Consider the following 14,343-nt stretch of genomic DNA (forward strand, 5'->3'; position numbering starts at 1 on the left):
ACCCAACAGCAGCGGGAGCGGAGCCACACAGAGTCCCCGCATCAGACCAGCGGCGGGGAGGGGCCGGCAAAGCTCAGACTTGGGGTCCAGGTGACACACTCGGGGTCCAGGAGGTCTCGGCAGGTGAGGATATTTGTTTCCTTGTCAGTAAAGTGCAGGTGATAAATCGCGGCTTCTACTTCTTGGAACTGCTCACGTGAGGGGCTTGAAGCTGTCAGACCAGGGCCATCAGGGAGCTGAGCCCACGGCGTCGGCTGGTTCTATGCTGGGGAGTAGAAATACTACGACACAACACCAAAGGCACAGTAATCCGTGAAAGAAATGATTGATAAGCTGGCCTTCATTAAAATTGAAAACTTCTGCTCTGCGACAATGTCAGGAGAATGAAAAGACCAGCCACAGACGGGAGAAAACACTGGCAAAAGACACATCTGATAAAGGACCGGTATCCAAAATATTAACGTTTTACAATAAAAAACACGCAACCCAACTAAAAAAGGGACAGGGAAATAGAAAAGACGTCTCACCAAAGAAGACACACAGATGGCAAATAATCATCTTAAAAGAAGTTCCACGTCCTACGTCGTCATGAGAACGCAAATCAAAGCAACAAGGAGGTACCACTACACACCCATGAGGATGGCCAAAATCCAGGCGCTGTTGTCACCAAACGCTGCTGAAGATGTGGGGCAGCAGGAACCGTCATCACTGCTGGTGGGAACGCAAAATGGTGCAGCCACTTGCGAAGACAGTGTGGCGTTTTCTGCAAAACAAAACGTACTCTCACCACGGAATCCAGCAATCGCGCTCCTTGGAGTTTACCCAAAGGAGTCGAAAACTTACATCCACATAAACACACAGGTGTTTGTAGCAGCTTCATTCATAACTGCCAAACTTGGAAGCAACAGGGTGTCCTTGAAGGTGAGTAGATAAACAAGCTGGGGTCCATCAGACAATGGAATATTAACCAGCACTTTAAGGAAATGAGCTATCAGGTCATGGAAAGACACAGAGACTCTTAAATGCATGTGACTAAGTGAAAGAAGCCAGTCTGAAAGGACTACAGACTGTGTGATTCCAACTGTATGACATTCTGGAAAAGGTACAGCTATGGAGACAGTGAAAGGTCAGAGGTTGCCACCATCCTACGCGAATTCCTTCTAGAGCTCCTCACAGTGGAAACGTCCAAAGGCCTTCCGTGACCCACAGAGCTCCGCGTTCCCGCCGCCCTCCGGACATCACGCCCCAGATGGCCGCCTGCTGGCCCCAAACGAGCCAGGACGCCCCCGTCTCGGGGCCCCTTCCTTCTGCTTCCCTCGGGGGCTCCTGGGGGCTCCGTGTCACTGACCTGAGATGCCCTGCCTCACACCCCATCCCCTTTCCTCCCCGTATTTTCCGACGTGACGCTCACCTCGACACGAGCTGACTCACTCACCGCCGCTGCCGTCTCCCCAAAGTCTAGAGCCCAGCCTGGCCCAGGGGAGGAGCTCAAACCCCTCACGGGATGGGAGCATGACTCAGCACCACCGCGGGCGAAGGGAGCGGCCAGGGGCCCTGACGGCCTCTGCTCTGCCTGGTCACAGTGGCTCCTTGAGCCCCTCCATGGAGGGACCGCCTGGCCGACAAGAAGGGCGCGTAGTGACCCGGCCTCCCTGGCGTGTCCTTCGCGACGTTCACCACGTGTCCACCCAGCCCTTCCTCGCTCTGCTGAAACTCGCCCATCCCCGTGACAGCCCCGGGCTGGCCCCAAGGTCCCCCGCCTCCCGCCTCCGTACACTCCAGGCTGCGCTCTGAAGACCGGCCCCTCTGCACCCCAGGGCCTGCCCTCCTCAGGGAGTCTCGGCCAGCGGCCCCTCCGCACCTTCTGGTACGCCACCTGGCTCCTTGCAAAGCCGCAGGGGGTCCGCTCTCCCCACAGCTGCCTCCCCCTCTGCGGACACGGCAGACCCCGCGGCAACGTTCCCCCGCGTGGCTTGGTGGCGAGGCCACGGATGACGGGCGCGGCCAGGGCGGGTCCCCGATGCGGCCGGACGAAGTGACTTCAAACTCTCCGAGCCTCCTTCCTCTTCGGGGGAGGCCTGTGGCCTCGCGGAAACACAGTAGCCTCCACACCCATGCCCAGCAGGCGAGACCTGGAGCCCAGGCCCCTCGAGCCACAAGGCCGTCTCGCAAACCCCTTGGGGATTTAGACGCGATTGGGTCCCGCCTGTTGCCCGTCCCGAGTCAACCCTGAGGCCAACCTGCTCCATCTGTCCCCTGCCCATCCCTCCCTGAAGCGGAAACCCAGGTCTGCCCCCCGACGCCCCTGTAGCCCCACACCCAGCACCCTGGGGGATGAGCCAGGCTTCCCGTGAGGGGGTGGGGGCTCGGGGGGCTTGTCCTGAGCAGCAGCCCTGCCTCGCCCTGCACGGGGCAGGTCCCTCCAAGAGCGGCAGCCATCCACAGCCCAACTCGGCACAGAGCCTGAGGTCCTGGCGAGCCTCAGGGTCCCCGCAAGCCCGTTGTGATCCAGTCCCAGACTCTGGTCAGCGGGGCCACAGCCGGGCTGGCAGCCTTCGCCCGAGACCCCCTCCATGAGGGGACACCTGGGGACACCTGGGGGAGTCAGGCGACTCTTCGGAGCCCAGTTCCTCCTCCACAGACTGAGGGGTCATCTCTGTCTGCATCTCAGGCTCGTTGTGAAACCCAAGTCAGGGCCGGGATGGAGGTACATGCAGTGAGCGGTAAAGGGCCACACGTGTGCGCACGCACACACACGCACACACGCAACCTTCTTTTCAAGTGTCACAATCGTCATGGTAACTGAATGACCGCAAGCCCAGGGTCTGGGTCACTTAGCGATTCTGAATGTACCAGGAACACACCAGAACCCGGACCCCTATTCTCTCCTAAAGAGACACATGGTCGGTTCTGTCATGTTTCCACCAAGAGAGAGAAGGGGTTGGATTGAGGGCCCACTGTTGGTCCTCAGCGGGAGAAGCAGAGAGAGCCCCGCTGACAGCTGCTGCGTCCGTGGCCGGCACCTGAGTCCTTCGGGGCCAGGCCTCCCCGTCCGTCATCCCTCCGTCCCGCTGTGGCCCTCTGTCCACCTTCCCGTGAATGTCCCCAGGCCCAGGCGCCTGCTGCAGTGTGTCCCACCCGGGGGCATCCTGGACGCAGTGGTCAGCACCGGCTTTTCTGTGGGTGCAGGAGCAGGGAGAGCCCAGACGCTCAGTCCCAAGGACTCAGGTGGGGCGGCGTCTACCGCAGCCGCTCCTGGGCCCGACCCCTGCATCCCACCCGAGTAAGGCGAGCAGCGTCTGCGCTCTGCGCCCGCCGTCTTATCGGAGGTAACGTGCGTCTGTGACGGCCCGGCGCCCGGCGGGCAGTGCGAGGCAATGGCTCATCTTCGTGTGTCTGATGGGTGACTCCACACGGCGTGAGGTGCTCTGTGTTTGTGCCAAGCCGGGGGGCACGGAAGCGATGGCACAGTCCTGCCCTCAAGACCCGCCCAGACCCCAGGGAGGCCCCCAACTGGACATGCACACACATCGCCGCCTCTGGACGGGACGCAGGGCGGCCCCAACCCTGTGTGACCCCGTGTGACCTCGCACCCACACCCCCGCCAGGCCTGCCTGGTCCGTGAGCCGCTGCACGTGCTCTTCTATCCCAGGGTCCTGACCCCTGCGGTCACTTGGTGAGACAGTGGAAGAGACCTGTGCTGGCCTTCTACTTTTTGTGACAAGTTAACGCAGAGTTACAACAGCCCCTGTTACAGTTTCCCGGTTTCTGTGGGTCCGGAGTCTAGCATGGCCGGGCTCTCCGCTCAGGTGTCCCCAGCCTGAAGCCAGGTGGTGGCCTGGCTGGGGTCTCATGTAAGCCCTTCTGGGGTCCTCTTTCCAGTCATTCAGGCCCTGCGGTTGGGGGACTGAGGCCCTGGGTGGCTAGAGGCCGTTGGGCAGCTCTGCCCCACACGAGCTTTCTCCCGATTGGGCCAGGCCCTCAGGACCGTCTCCTGGGACGGCAGCCGGGTGAGGGGGTCCACGTCTCCAGACGCCCCACATGCAGCCCCTCTTTTGGGGGGTGATGCTCAGCCATTCGCCAGCTGGTGGTCCCAGGCCGCCCCTCAACGCTGGGCCCGTGGCCTCGTTCAGTGACAGCTTGGGGATAAATGGGGATCCACAATGAGAGCCTGGACAAACGGACAGCAGCCCCCAGCGGTGCCCACTCCTGAGCCCAGGTGGGCAGGTGTGTCACCTGACCTGGCGAGGGGGCTTTGCAGAGGGGATCGGGGGAGACATACGTGAAGGGAGACCCCCTGGGTTAGCAGGTCATCCCAGGGGTCCTCACGAGGAAGGCGGGGGTCAGTGACAGAGAGGACGTGGTGATGGGAGCAGAGGGTGAGGGCCGGCTTGGGGGTCCCTGAGCCAAGGAACAGGGTGGGCCTGGGAGCTGGGAGGCTGAGTGTCCAGCGGGGCCCCTCCCGCAGGCTCCAGGGCTGCTCTCCCTAGGCCCCTGCACGGTGTCACCCTTGACGCTGGGGGTCCAGTGAGGCAGCGCCCAGGCCTGGGGGCAGGATGCAGTGACCCTCTCCTCTGGAGGCTACAGGAAGAGCTGTGCCCCTGCGGAGGCTTCAGCGGAGCTCAGTCGAGCAGACCAGGGCACGCAGGCTTGCCCGCCTTGGCCTGTGCGGGGGGCAGTGACTGTGGCCCATCCTACCCGCTTCTGTGAACCCCAGTAAGGAGGAGCCTTTGAAAACTGGGGACCGAGCGCATTCGATCCAGGAGGCCTGCGCTCCCCTTGGTCCAGCCCTCCGCCAGCAGCCTCAGGCTCCAGGGGACAAGCCCGTGGCCGGGGGAGGGCTCCCGTAGGGATGGGCCAAAGCAGAGGCCGTCTCCTCCCCGCTGTCCTTCTTCATCCAGCCCGCTGCCCTCACCTGCCCCTGTGCCCCCACTCTCCACCCGCCCCCCACCCAGACGTGTCCCATCTAAGCTGACATGCGCGACCCAGATATTTCACAAGCCGCCTGGTCCCTTCCCTCCGGCTGGAAGGCTCGGGCCCCCTAAGTGCATAATTAGCCATAATATCTTTGCAGTTCATCTCGTAACTGCAAAGATAATGACGGTTTAAAACACATTGTTTGAAACTGTTAACCCTTTCAAATAGACGTGTCATCCTCACAGATCTAAACGGCTTTGTTTCCGCGGCTCTCGGCAGGGGGAGGGGCTCCGAGTGCCACCTCCACGGGGCCTGGGCCGCGACCCGCACGGAGCAGCCCACCGGCCAGCGCTGCCCCAGAGCCGATGGCTGAGACCCAAACAGGAAGGACTTTGAAATGCAAACGGTACTCTTGTGGAGGAGGGTCCCCTCGGGTAGCAGATGCCGGGCAGCTGGTTTGCCCTGGTGCGAAAGTTCAAAACCCACCTTTCCCACAAGGGCAGCCTGGGCAGATCACAGGGCTGAGCAGGGGTTGAAATGAAACACATTCTATTTTTCCATTAAAATTAATGAAAATATGTCTTTTTATTTCACAGTTTTTTAATTAATGGGGATTTCAAGGATGAATTAATGGTGGACATAAAGGCACAGAAAGTCACTCACAGCCGGTGGAAGCTGTGGTGCTGGGGACCCACCAGCCTCGCTTTACCCCAGGATCTTGTTCCCGGAGGGCCGGTGCCAGGACGGAGTCACCGGAGGGAACCGTGAGCCTGGGCCTGGAGGATCTGGATGCCAGAGCAGGGTGTGGGGAGGGAGTCCACAGCCCCTGGGAACCGGCTTCCACCCCTGAGCCATGGTTCCAGCAAGTGCACTTGGACAAACACCCCGCGAGGCCCTGCCCTGGTGATGGCTGTGCCTTGGCCGGTCCAGTCCTCCCAGAATCTGTCCGTGTGCAGATGCTGTGCTCGTGCTACTCATGGGGAACTTTCCAACCTCACAGGAGGGATTCTGGGGGTCTGAAGACCCATGAGGAACACACAACTCCCCTGGGACACCCCATCTCCCCTGGGGAACCCCATCTAAACTGGGGAACCCCGTCCATCCTGGGACACCCCGTCTCCCCTGGGGAACCCCATCTAAACTGGGGAACCCCATCCATCCTGGGACACGCCATCTCCCCTGGGGAACCCCATCTAAACCGGGGAACCCCATCCATCCTGGGACAATCCGTCTCCCCTAGGGAACCCCATCTATCCTGGGGAACCCCATCTACCCTGGGACAACCCGTCTCCCCTGGGGAACCTCGTCTCCCCTGGTATGGGTTGAGGTAGAAGGAAGAGAGGAGGGAGCCAAATGCTAGGAATCTGCCCACAAGGGTCCCAAGGGCCAGAGGGAGAAACTGGGCCCCATTGCGAGTGCAGAGGAAAGTCATCAATGTACAGAAACAGGTGAGCAGGGAGCCGGCCAGCTGCCAGGCGGGAAGGCAGCCCAGAGCTCCTGGGGGCGCGGGGCGGAGCACCCAGGTGGGGCTGTCACAGCAGCCAGGAGGGACCCCAGGGCCTAACGGGGAAATCGTGTCAAAAGCTGACTTTAAAAAATGTGCTCTTGGTTTTGGAAAAAGAGAAAAGCCAGCAGATCGTTCTGGCCCCTGTCTTTTTCAGACATGAAGGAGACACACAAAATATTTTGTAAAAGAACAGCCCCTTTTAGAGTCAGATGCGTGTCATCACAAACCTTTGCAAAGAGAGCTGGGGCAGGCGGGCTCCTGTGTGACCTGTGCACTCCAGGGACCCAGGAGAGCCCGGAGGAGGGAGGATCCCAGGACTGGGGGGAGGGGTGGGAGCAAACGAGAGACAGTCCAACGGGGTGCCAGGAGCTGGCAGGGGTGGCAGAGCCAGACATGGCACGGTGGGGGCGGCGCTGCCCGGCAAGGCCCCTCTCCCGGAGCTCCTGGACCAGGACCCGGGGAGGGTGGCTCTGGAGGGGACACGGGCGCCACAGAGGTGCAAGCCCTTCCCCAAGCACGGGGCTCACCCAGGGCACACCAACCATGTCACTTTAAGGGGCCTGTACGTCCGATGCGCCCACCGTCCAGGATTGACGGGGAGCCACTGCCCGGGAGATTTATTAAACATCCCAAAGTAATTTTCCATTAACGTTTCCTATTTTGGCATCTTCAGGAGAGTGGAAGTTGATTTTGGTTCAACATCCTGTGGGGAAATTAGTTCATTTTGCTAAAGTATCTTAATAATTATAGTGACATCAAGGTTAATTGTTTAATCTGGATTGCCACCGTGCAGGCGGCCAAATTCCCCTCGCAATCTGTGCTATAATTAGTGCCAGGGCGTCCGCATTTAGAAGCCGTTTTCACCAGAGCAGCAGAATCAACAAGGTGATCCCTGGGTGTGACCGAGAGGACTCTTCGGGCAGGTGTCCCGTCGGGATCCGTGAGGCTGTGTGGCCTGGAGCTTTGGGGATGGGCGAGGCTCTCCAGGCCACGGAAAGGGCCGGGGCTGCACCTCTGCACCTTCCTCCTGAGCAGGAAGGGAACGCCCTCACGTGCCTCTGCAGGCTCATGTCCTCTCTGCTCCGGGGGGCAAAGACTACCTGAGGCCACCTGCTGACCGTGACCACAGATGGGGCCACAAGGGCCAAGAGGCCACTTGCATGAAGAAAGTCACAGGTGGAGCCTCAATAGCCCCCAAGATTGTCCCAGAATCCACAGCAGGAAAAAGTGCACCAGGACCCGCCAACACTGCCCCCAGCACCGAGCTCCCACCCTGGGCACAGACGTCCCCGGGGGCCTCAGTGTGATCGGGGCAGGGCTGGGGGTGCGCCCACCCGCGACGCCCCGGATCACCTGCCGTCCCAGGAAGGGCCTGGTGCCGGCCTCCCAGGAGCCCAGGACCTGTTCTCAGCAGCTGAACTCAGCTTGCTGGAGGCTCCAGGCCACAGTGTAAGAGGGAAACAATGTGAGCTTCCCTGGAGTTTAACTGGTCACTTCCTAGTTAAGACCACCTACACGGGGTCTGCCCTGCGGCATTTGTCCTGTTGCCCTCCCCCTCTTCTTCCCAGGGAGCAGCCCGGTTGGGACACTGTGACCGGAGGAAGCTACCCAAGTCCCTGTGGGCCCCCAGGCACTGCTCCCACCGTCTCTGGGCGTCTGCACCCCCTGCCATGTCCACCCCCTCCTGGGGGCCGCACCATCCCTCCCGGCGGCACTGCTCCCCCATACCAGCCCATCCAGGGCCGTGCTCCTGGGACAGCTCCCAGGACGGCGGCACAGCCCAGGGTCCCCCTGCAGCCTCACCTGCCCCAGGAGCACAGCAGAGTCCAACTTTTTGGTAGACTACAGCTGTATTTTCGTATGTATAATTTCCTTAGAGCTTGAAACCAAAGTGAAATTTAGAGCTGGTTTCGTCTTACCCGTAAGAACAATAAAAAGTTCCACCTCACGGTCCTTGGAGAAGCGTAGCTGCTCACACACGTGGTCTCTGCTCCTTCGTCACAACCTGCCTGGCTCTAAGCTTTTCCAGCTGAAGGTCCGGAAAACACGTGTTTCCACACCAGGAGGAAAGAGCCAGTGGCCTTCCTGCCCGGGGACGGTGGCGGACAGGGGCGGCTCTCACCCGCTTGACCAGGAGCCCAGGTTGGGTGTCACCAGCAGAGCCCAGCGGGGACTGGGGCGGAGGCCCCTCGGAGGACAGTATTTACACCAGTTGTTAAGTGTGAGGTGCCAGCTACATTATGTTCCCGCACTCGTGTCCTCTCCATGCGGCTGCCGGCCCTTCCCCGTGGATGCAGGGTCCCTTCGTCCATCCATCCCCCTGTGTTCTTCGTGGGCCAGCAAGCCCCTCTTTGCACCTCTCTGACAGTTTTTCTCTGGGCTGCTTGTCTTTCTCTTATTAATTCTTAGATCTTGATATATTTCAGAGACTGTGCTGACATCTCTCCAAAGACACCCACCTTCACTCTCTCCCCTCAAGCCCGGGCTGGCCGGTGACCAGCAGGACATGGGGAGCCCGGGGGCCAGCGTGTGAGAGTGAGTCCAGCCCCCCATGCTGTCACCACATCAGAAACCCCAAATGAGATCCTCTCCTTGATTCCCACCAACTCGCTAGACAACAGAAGTGGGAATAATTTGCTGTTTATAAGCTACTAAGATGCCGGTGCTTTGTTACACACCAACATACAACCAAATCAGAGACTGAACTTCCGTTGCTTATGCATGCGGCAAATATCCTCCCTGGTTTTTGACTTTTCGTGTCATGTCCCTGATGCTGTTTTCTGATGAAGCACATTTCTCACTTCTAATGGTGTCAGTATTTATCAGTATTTTTCCTTATTGGTTTCTTATGTTATTTGTGCTCTGACTGAAAAATTCATCACCACTTCAAAGACATACAGATTTTCTGCTATATTTTATTTTTACAGTTTTTATTTTCAGTTAATTTCATAAACCTCCAGGAGCTTATTTGGTGTATGGTGTGAGGTAGGGGTCAAATTGGATTTTTTTCCTTTGATTTTTTTCCAATGATTTTCCCTTATAATCAATGATCTCACTTACTGAATCCCTGGTCTATCCCCTCTGTTCTGTAGCAGTGGAATAAGAGGATTCATTTCCTTTGCCTCATGCTATGTTTCAAATTTCTGGCTTTTTCTATGTTTAGTGTTTTCTTCTCCTTTCTTGCCTTATTTTGATTGATTGAACTTTTTCCCCATTACATTTTTTCCATGCTTTGAATTTGAACTTACACACTTTCTACTTTTTTAATAGTGATTTTATAAATGTTAACATGCACATATAACAAACTATAATTTTAATTAGCATCTTTATCATATTCCTAAACCAAGCAAGATCTTAGAATGGCTGGATTCCAAGTACCACCTTACGGACATAATCTTATTTTTGTTTTGTATTTAGGTCTGTCTCTTTTTCAAATTCTGTGGATCAGATATTATCTTACTGTGCTATGAAGTAAATGTTTGTTTACAATTTGCTTTGTTAATGTTTTCTTCTTGCATCTCAGGCTTTTCTTCCAGAGTTAATTTTTCCCCTTCCTAAGTACATCTTTGAGACATTCCTTTAAGAGGGTCTCATTTTTCAATAAACTTTTATTTTATTTGAAGTGTCACATGCATACACAAAAGTGGAAAACTTATAAGTGTACAATGTGGTGGACTATTTCAAAGTGAACATACCCAAAGAACCATCACTCAGGTGAAGAACATCAAGGAAATACCTGCCATCCCCGCTTCTAATCTCAGGATGCTATCTCTCCCCAGAGGTCTCCACTATTGTGATCCTATTCCCATAAAGTAATTTTTCCTTTTCTAGCATTTTAAGCTCCAGATTAACTGAGATTTTGAGATTGCTTATTGCACTATTACATTTATTCTTACTTTTTAATAGTAACTCATTGTAGGAATAGGTAGAAACCTGTTTATCCACTCTACCATCCATTGATGGACATTGGACTGGGTTCAGTTTGGGTCTATTACAAATGATGCTGTTGATAATGTCTTTGTATGTGTTTTTGGTGCTTTTCTATTGGGTGTATGCCTAGGATAGAACTAAGGGTCGTACGTATGTATGTCCACAGCTTTAGTTGGCATTGCCAAGCGGTTTTCCAAAATGGTGATATCTATTAATTCTACTGCCAGCAACGTGTAAGAGTTCTAGTTGCTCCAAATACTCACCAACATTTCATATTGTGACTCTTTTTAACTTGGACCATTCTGGCAAGTGCGTGGGTGTCCTATGTGATTTTAATTTACATATCCCAGATGACTTACGGGATTGAGCATTGTTCACATTCTATTGACCATTTTGGATATGGAAATCAACTTGAGATGCCTATTCATGCCTTTGCCCTTCTTTATTATTAAGTAAATTGACTTTCTCTCATTGATTTGAAAAAGTTCTTAAAATCTTCTAGAAGCCAGTCCTTTGTTAGTTTCATATGTGCACACATCATTTCCTGCTTTGTGACTCTCCCCCTCTCGAAGTTGTCTTTTGCTGAACAGAAGTTCTTAATCTTATTGAATACCAATTCATCAATCTATTACTTTATGTTTAGAGATTTTTGCGCTTAAGAAGTCTTTGCTTGCCCCAGATTTATGAAGCTATTTTCCTATTTTATATCCTAAAAGCTGTATCAATTTGCTATTTTATTTATTTATAAATAAATAGGATCAAGATACAAATGTTTTCCATTGGGAAAAATATGGATTGGGACATACATTTTCTCCAGCACCTTTTATCTAAAATGCCTGCTCTTTCTCCAGTGATCTGTGGTGCCCTCTTTTCTTTTTCCTAAATCAAGTGTCCATATACATGTTCATCCATTTCTGGGCACTTAATCGGCTAGTTGTCCGTCCTTTCACCACTGTTCTGATGACTGCAACTTTAAAGTATGTGTTGATAGCTTATAACCTCCAACTTTGTTCTTAATCTTCAAAGCTCTCTGTATGTTCTTAGTCATTTGCATTTCAAACAAATTTTATAATCAATTGTTAATTTCCACAAAAATATTGTAGTGGAATTTTACCTGGAATTTTTTTGAACCTGTACATCAATTTGCCTATAGATGTATAGATCTATACACGGTATTTAGTCTCTCAACTTCTTGCAACGATATTTTAGAGTTTTCATTGTAAAGATCTTGTATGTATTTCATGAGATTTATTGTTACTTGAACTTTTAGGATGTTATTGTAAATGATGTCACTGCCAAATTTTCATTTTCTCCTTTTATTGTTGCTGGTATATAAAAATATAATTAAATTTTCACTATTGACCCTGTATCTAACAAACTTGTTAAATTCTCTTATTAGAGTTTTTTTGTTTTTTGTTTTTTGGGGTTTTTTTGGAGAAAACTGTTGACTTTATTATTAAAATGATCAAATACCAAATGTTGATTATCAAAGTACCATGAACAAAATCACCTAACAGATCTTATCCTATCCCCAGAGAACTTACATCTCAGAGATCATAAAAACAGACTAACTTAACTATTGTATTAACTGACATTTAAAATAATATGCTAATTGCATAAAATAATTTTAAATACAAAATGTAAATTTTCTACATGCCGACTGCTAATAACGATGGTTTCATTTCTTCTTTCCATTCTTTATTTTTTTATTCATCCATATTTCATCCAGTTACTATTTATTTATTCATTCATTCAGCCAAACTCTTTTCCAAAACAGCTGCACCATTTTGCATTCCCATCAGCAGTAAATACAATTTCCAGTTGCTCGTATCTTTGCTTGCACGTGCTATTGTCAGTATTTTTAATTGTAACCATTCTCAACGTGTGCAATGGTAGGGACACATTGTAATTGTAATCCGCATTCCCTAATCAAGCATCTTTTCAGGAGCTTATTTACCATCTATATGTCTTCTTTGGTGAGGTTTCTGTTCAGATCTTTTGCCAGATTTTTAATCTGTTTGCTTGTTTCCTTATTGTTGAGTTTTGAGAATTATTTCTATATTCTGAACACGAGCACTTCGCCCTATGTGTGACCTTCCCACACCTGCCGGGTTCTGTGCTCATCCTTTCACTTCCTCAAGGGTGACTTCTCAAGACAGAAGTTCTTAATCTTGATGAAGTCCACTTTATCACTTTTTTTTTCTTTTTATGAATCACGCTTTCAGCGTCATATTGAAGAAATATTTGCTTACCCCCAGGTCACAAAATGTTTCTGCTCCATTTTAATTAGAGTTTTATAATTTAAGGTTTTACATTAGGGAAATTAACTATTTCGTTAATTTTTGTATATGGTGCAAGATATGGGTTGAGGTCGATTATTTTGCATATGGACATTCAACCTTATCAGCATCGTTTGTTGAAAAACATTATCTTTTTCCTTTGAATTGTCTTTGTACTTTTACAAATGATCAATTGACCTTATATGTTTAGGCCTATAAACAGACTCTCTGTTCTAATCAGTTGATCTGTGTATCTATTCTTTCACCAGTATCACAATATTTATTATTGTGATTTTAGAGCAAATCTTGAGAACAGATTATTTGACTCTCTCTACATAATTCTTCCTTTCCAAAATTGTTTGGACTTTTTAGTTCCCTTGTCTTTCCATATTTTAGAATCAACTTGTTGATTTCTATAATAACTGGGATTTTGATTGAGATTGTGTTGAATATATAGATAAATTCCAGGAGATTGACATTTTAACAAGATTGAGTCTTGCTAATGAATTAACATGGTGTGACTTTTTATTTATTTATTTTATTTTTATTTATGTCTTTTGTAGAATATTCATCTTGCATATCTTGCACATATTTTGTTAGATTTATCTGTAGGTATCTCTTTTTTATGCTGTTGTAAATAGCATATTTTTAAATTTTTGATTTCCAATTACGTATTGCTAGTATACAGAAGTACAAGTGTTTTTTGTAAATTGACCTTACATCCTGCAATCTTTCTTAATTCACTTATTTGTCTAGGGCCAATCACGTCTGAGAATAGAGACAATCTTATTTCTTCCTTTCTAACTTGCATATTTTTATCTCTTTTTATTACAGTATTGCACTGGCTGAGACTTCCAGTAGGGTGTTAAATAGTTGTGGTGATAAAGAATGTTCCTGACTTGTTTCCAGGTTTTAGGGGAAATGTTTATTCTTTCACCATTAGACAGTATTAACTGGAGATATTTTATGAAGACCTGTTATGGACTGAATTGTGTTCCCCCAAAAGTCATATGTTGAAGCTCTAACCCCCAATGTGACTATATTTGGATCTGGGGCCTCTAAGGAGAAAATTAAGGCTGAACAGTGGGGTCCTGATCCAGTAGGACAGGTGTCCTTCTCAGGAGAGGAAGAAACACCAGAGAGCTAGAGCTCTCTCTCTCTCTCTCTCTCTCTCTCTCTCTCTCTCACACACACACACACACACAGAGAGAGAGAGAAAGGGCCATGTGAGGACACAGCAAGAAGACACCATCTGCCAGCCAGGAAGAGATTCTTCACCAGGAATCAACCGTGCAGTCACCTTAATCTCAGACTTCTGGCCTCCAGAACCGTGAGGAAATTAACTCCTGTGGTTTAATCCACTCAGCCTCTGGTATTTTGTAATGGCAGCTTGAGCAGGATAATATAATGTCTTTTATCCATTTAACAAAGTTTCCTTCTATTCCTGTTTCACTGAGATTTTTTTTTTAATGAATGGATATTGAATTTTGTCAAAATGCTCTTCTGCATCACTCCTGGTGATCAGATGTTTTTTGGTGTGGTGAGTTACACTGGTTGGTTATTTAATGTTGAGCCAGCCTTGAATTCCTGGGTAAACCCCTCTTGGTCACAGCGGTGCATAATCCATTATACAACGTCCCCCGATCCTCAGTTCTACCTGGGAGATCACACACGCACACCACATACGTGCACACATACGTGCACACACAC

The sequence above is a fragment of the Eschrichtius robustus genome, chromosome 13, assembly GCF_028021215.1.
Source record: "Eschrichtius robustus isolate mEscRob2 chromosome 13, mEscRob2.pri, whole genome shotgun sequence".
Classification (NCBI taxonomy): domain Eukaryota; kingdom Metazoa; phylum Chordata; class Mammalia; order Artiodactyla; family Eschrichtiidae; genus Eschrichtius; species Eschrichtius robustus.